This window comes from Molossus molossus, unplaced genomic scaffold (assembly GCF_014108415.1).
Source record: "Molossus molossus isolate mMolMol1 unplaced genomic scaffold, mMolMol1.p scaffold_m16_p_4, whole genome shotgun sequence".
Classification (NCBI taxonomy): Eukaryota; Metazoa; Chordata; class Mammalia; order Chiroptera; family Molossidae; genus Molossus; species Molossus molossus.
The window spans coordinates 69722524-69728523 of NW_023425377.1; the positions used below are offsets into that span (position 1 = coordinate 69722524).

Sequence of the window (6000 nt, forward strand, 5' to 3'; positions counted from 1 at the left end):
TGATGCTGCAGGATAGCTTAAAGGGGTAGTCAGTGATAGAAGTTGTATAGAATAAACAGAGAAAATTGAAACATCATAAGGAAATTGTTTTACTGTACACATGAACAACAAGAAGTAAGAGTATGGTGAATATATGACTCAGTTAAGCACTTCAACTTTACAGCTGAGGAACAAAGGCCTAAAGAGGGCTTCACAGTAATATATAACAGAGAAAATAGAAGAGAACATCTTTACACAATAACATGTTAGAAATTATAAGTTTAAGTGTCAAGTTGTGCGTGAATGCGGCTATTGGGCTTGAAGATTATCATGTGTAATTGGACCCTGCCCTGTGTTTGGCATTAAAAACAAACCAAAACCAAAACACCATGGGTACTTAAATTGACTTACTTAATTACCTTAAGAAATTCAGAGTAATAACTGGTAACAACAGTAGCATTAAATCAAAAATAGTCAAGCACAATGTCTCAGTGGAGAAAAATTATTAAATTATTAAAAATATATAATTCCAGTTTCTTTTGTTGAGTTTGAAAAATTCTGTTTTCCAGATAACTAAGAAAAATGGATACCTTCTGCAATGAATCCATGTATCAATCTGATGAAGTCATCTATGTCCATAGAACGGGCCCGCTTGTCACTAAAACCTGTGCTGGTTTGGATTTGCTGTATTTTATCTGCTATGCTGAAATCTTCTGGTATTACAGTACTATGGACTAAATAGTGAATTCTGTAGTTTTTTTCCAATAGCTGCTGTACTGCACCTGACTTAAATGCAGCAGACAGTGTCTTGTTTTTCCTAATAAAGGTGATCCTTACTAGGTCATTCCATTCTTGAAAATTGGTAGGCGGTGGCTGGTTCTTAGGTTCTATTCCTACAACATTGGATTCTACCTTGGGTGGTGGTCTGATGTTATTCTTTCCAACTTTCATTCGATGGTCCACACATGCTAACAGCTGTGTATTTTTTTTAACATATTTATTTTTATTTTATTTTATTTTATTTTATTTATCCTCACCCGAGGACATTTTTTGCATTTATCTTCAGATAAAGTGGGAGGGAGAGAGGGAGACAGAGAGAGAGAGAGAAACACATCTACTGGTTGTTACCTACACAACCCCAACTAGGCCAGGGACAAACTGCAACCGACATACATGCTCTTAGCAAGAACCAAACCCGAGACTCTCTGGTCCATGGGCCAACGCTCTAACCGCTAAGCCAAACTGGCCAGGACAACAGCTGTGCATTAATTGAGAGTCTGCAGTATAACTTATCTTCAGGTTTTGTAACCAGTCGGAGAGGAAATTCTCTTTGAAACATAAGTATAGCACCTCTGAAAAAAGGTCAGTGCAGCAACAGCTTAAAGACAGAAGGAGAAGTTATCTGATAATTTTGCCACACAAGCATCAAAGAATGGCAAATCTGTTTTCAGCACATCACCCATCATTACTTGAAGTTTGTTGGCCAACGGTGTGCCCTGAACGCTTTTGCTCAGTTCGGCTTCTAGCCTTGGGTCAAGTTCATGGGCAATTACCTTTTTTGCCTTTTCTAGCAACTTAACAGTCATACTGCCAGTTCCAGGTCCAACTTCCAGCACTATATCAGTTGGTCTTAAGGCAGCCTCAGGCACCCTTCAGCTCTCAGCGAGGCAATGGTCACTCACCCCTCACTTGATCTTCGGCATCTCCGCAGGCAGCAGGTGTCCAGGCCCAGGAAGTCAGCGACAACCCGATACAACAAAAGTTTAGCAAATTGAATCCAACGATATATTTTTAAAAACTATATACCATGACCAAGTGGGATTTATCACGGGGATGCAAGGCTGATACAATATTCACAAATCAATAAATGTGATATACGACATAAACGAACTGGAAGATAAAAATCATATGATCATATCAATAGATGCTGAAAAAGCATTTAACAAAATCCAGCACCAATTTTTGATAAAAAGAAAACTCTCAGCAAAGTGGAAATAGAAGGATCATACCTCAACATAATAAAGGCCATATATGACAAACCTACAGCAAACATCATACTCAATGGGCAAAAACTAAAAGCATTTCCCTTAAGAAAAGGAACAAGCCCTGGCTGGTTTGGCTCAGCGGTTAGAGCGTCAGCCTGCAGTCCAGAGAGACCCGGGTTCGTTTCCCGCTTAGGGAGCTTACCTCAGTTGCAGTTTATCCCCGGCCCTGGCTGGGTTTTGTGGGTGGAAGCCACTTAATGTGTCCCTTTCACGTCGATGTTTCTCTCTCTCTCTCTCTCTATTCAACATAGTACTGGAAGTCTTAGCCATAGAAATTAGACCAGAAGAAATAATAAAAGCCATTCATATTGGAAAGGAGGAAGTGAAACTGTCATTATTCACAGATGACATGATATTGTATGTAGAAAACCCTAATGATGCCACCAAAAACCTATTAGATTTAATAAATGAATTTGGCAAAGTAGCAGGATACAAAATCAACATCCAGTCCAGCCAGTGTGGCTCCATGGTTGAGCATCAACTCATGCACCAAGAGGTCGCCGGTTCGATTCCCGGTCAGGACACATGCCCAGATTATGGGCCAGATCCCCATCAGGGGTCATGCAGGAAGCGGCCTATTGATGTTCTCTCTCATCAGTGTTCTCTCTCATCGATGTTTCTATCTCTCTCTGCCTTTCCCTTCTCTCTCTCTCAAGGCAATAAAGAAAAAATATTTTTTAAAAAATCAACATCCAAAAATTAGTGGCATTTTATTTTCTTTTTACACTTTACTATTGAATGATTTACAGATGTCCCTCCTTTTTTCCCCCCTTGACCCCTCCTACCCACTCCCACCTCCCTCCTGCCTTCCCCACACTATTGTCAGTGTCTATTGGTTATGCATATAAGTTCTTTGGTTTCTCTCTTCCCGCCCCACCTCCCCCCTTCCATTTGAGGTTTGTCAGTCTAACAACCTACTTGTACTTCTTAATCCCTTCACCTTTTTCACCCATTCTCCCAACCCCCCCTCCCATCTGGCAACCAGCAAAATGTTCTCTGTATCTATGAGAATGTTTCTGTTCTGCTTGCTCAGTTTGTTTGTAGATTCAATTGTCAATAGATATGTATTTATTGCCATTTTGTTTATTCATATTTTTTTATCTTCTTTTTCTTCAAGAAGACCCTTCAACATTTCATATAATAATGGTTTGGTGATGGTGAACTCCTGTAGCTTTTTCTTGTCTGGGAAACTCTTTATATGTCCATCGATTCTAAATGATAGCTTTGCAGGATAGAGTAATCTCGGTTGTAGGTTCTTGCTTTTCATCCTGTAAATTATTCTTTATTTCAGTTAGTGTATCCTTCATTTCTGACTGGTCCTTTATTATGCTCTTGAGGTCCTCACTAAGTTCCTTGACATTCTCACAAAGTTCCTTGAAATTCTCACTAAGTTCATTAAGCATCCTTATAAGCAGTATTTTGAACTCTGCATCTGTTAAGATTGCTTATCTCCATTTCATTTAGTGCTTTTCCTGGAGTTTTGTTCTGTTCTTTCATTTGGGACATGTTTCTTTGTCTCCTCATTTTGGCTGCCTCCCTGTGTTTGTTTCTATGTATTAGGTAGAGTTGCTATGTCTCCTACGCTTCCTAGGGTGGCCTGTTGTAGTAGCTGTCCTTAGGGTCCAGTGGTACAGCCTCCCTGGTCACCCAGCTGGGCCCTCAAGGTGTACCCCTTGTGTAGACTTTACACCCTTCTGCTGTAATTGAGTCTTGATTGCCATTGACACATCGATGGGAGGGTTTTATGCAGGCTGATCAGCTGCAGGGACTGGCTGTGCCTACTAACCACCAACCTCTGACTGCCTTGGATGATCAGCTGTGCAGGGACCCACCACACTGAGCAAGACTTACTTCAGCAGGGCTATGGTACCCACTGAGTCCATTCCTTGAGTGTGTCACTTGTGAAGGTGGTTGGCTGGTGGTGCTTCAATGTTGTTTGAAGCTGTCCACTGGGTGTGCTGGCTCTGGGGCAAGGTCAGCCACTGCCTGTGTTCTACCTGGGGCCACCAGGCATAACGTACAAAGTGATCAGCTGATGGCTGCTTCTTGAGCTGAACTTGGACATGTCCAGGCAAAACCAAGCTGTCAGCCAAGGCTGGATGCTTCTAGTGCCAGTCCTGGGGCCACTTAACAAGAGGTAGGGGACTCTGTGTGGCCATATGCTGCTAGTTTGAGAGAATTTAGGAAAATATGAAGCAGGAGGCAAAACAGGCCAATCCTATGGTAAAGGCACTGGAAACAGCTTGGGTGGAACCAAAATGTGGATGGGGCAGGGATTCAGGGAATCACCAGGGCAGGGCAAACAGTATAAGTCAGGTATCTGGAGTACTAGATATGGTGCCCATCTGCCGGCCTCATGGGGGAAGGGCTCACCAAAAGAACAACAGCTTCCCCCAGCACATCTGCCAGGAGAAAGCTGCTTCTCTGGGCCTCGTCCCAAACAACTCAGTTCTTCCTCATATGTCTCTGGTGCCTTTCAGGCTGCCTTCCCTCTGCGCTGGAGCTCAGAGAGAGTAAGTTCGAGTAAGTCCGTGCATGGGACCTTTAAAAGGAATTGCCTGGGGCTCCCGAAGCCTCAGCCTCCCTCAGCCTCAGTTCCGGCTGGTTTTTACAACCAGAAGTTATGGGGATTTCTCTTCCTGGCACTGGAACCCTGAGCTGGGTGCCTGGTGAGGGATGAGGTCCCCTTGCTCCTCACGGAGGACCTTCCCAGCTGAGGTAGCCCTCCTGGTTTTTAACCACTACACCTGGTTGTGGGACCAGCCCATCTGCACCTCTGCCCCTCCTACCAGTCTCAATGGGGCTGCTTCTTTAATTTTGTAGTTGTAGGACTTCCATTAAGCTCATTTTCAGGCAGTTCCAAATGATGGTTGTTCTGTAGTTTAGTTGTAATTTTGATGTCTCATTGACATTTTTATACACCAATAATGAACACAGAAAGAGAAACTAAAAAATCTATCCCATCTACCATTGCAAAAAAAAAAAAAATTAAGATACCTGGGAATAAACTTAACCAAGGAGGTAAAAGACCTGTACTCTGAAAACTACAGGACATTGAAAAAAAATAGAGGAAGAAATTAAAACGTGGAAGCATAGCCCGGCTGCTGTGGCTCACTGGTTGAGTGTTGACCCATGCACCAAGAGGTCATCTATTTGATTGCCAGTCAGGTCACATGCCCAGGTTGTGGGCCAGAACCCCAGTGGGGGACATGTAGGAGGCAACCCATCGATGTTCTCTCTCATCAGTGTTTCCATCTCTCTCTCACTCTCCCTTCTTCTCTAAGAAAAATCAATAAAGAAAAAAATGTTTTCTTTAAAGTGGAAGCATATGCCCTGTTCATGAATTGGAAGAATCAACATCATTAAAATGTCCGCACTAACTAAAGCAACCTATAGATTCAGTGCAATCCCCATTAAAATACCAACAACACCACTGGCTGGTTTGGTTCAGCGGTGGAGCGTCGGCCCATGGACCAAAGAGTCACAGGTTCGATTACAATCAAGGGCACGTACCTCAGTTTGCAGTTCAGTCTCTGGCCCTGTCAGGGTAGTGCAGGAGGCAACCAATTGATTTGTCCCTCTCACGTCGACGGTTCTCTCTCTCTCTACTCCCCCCCCCCCACTCTACCTGAAGATAAAAAATGGAAAAAGGGATCCTTGGGTGAGGATTAAAAAAAAATACCAACAACATAATTCACAGATTTAGAACAAATACTCCAAAAGTTTAGATGGAATCAAAAAAGACCCTGAATAGATACAGCAATCTTGAAAAAGAGGAACAAAGTTGTAGAGATCATAATTCCAAATATCACGTTATACTATAAAGCCATTATAATCAAAACAGCCTGGTACTGGCACCAGAATAGGCATAGAAATCAATAGAACAGAACAGAGAACCCAGCAATTGACCCAAGCCATTATGCTCAATCAATACTTGATAAAGGTGGCAAAAGCATACAATGGAGTAAAGACAGTC

The 6000-nt window shown here is 42.6% G+C and overlaps 1 pseudogene; it reads right to left on the minus strand.

Annotated features, from left to right (window-relative positions):
- Positions 1-552: 552 nt before the first annotated feature.
- On the minus strand, positions 553-1682 carry LOC118643842 (annotated as a pseudogene).
- Positions 1683-6000: the final 4318 nt, after the last annotated feature.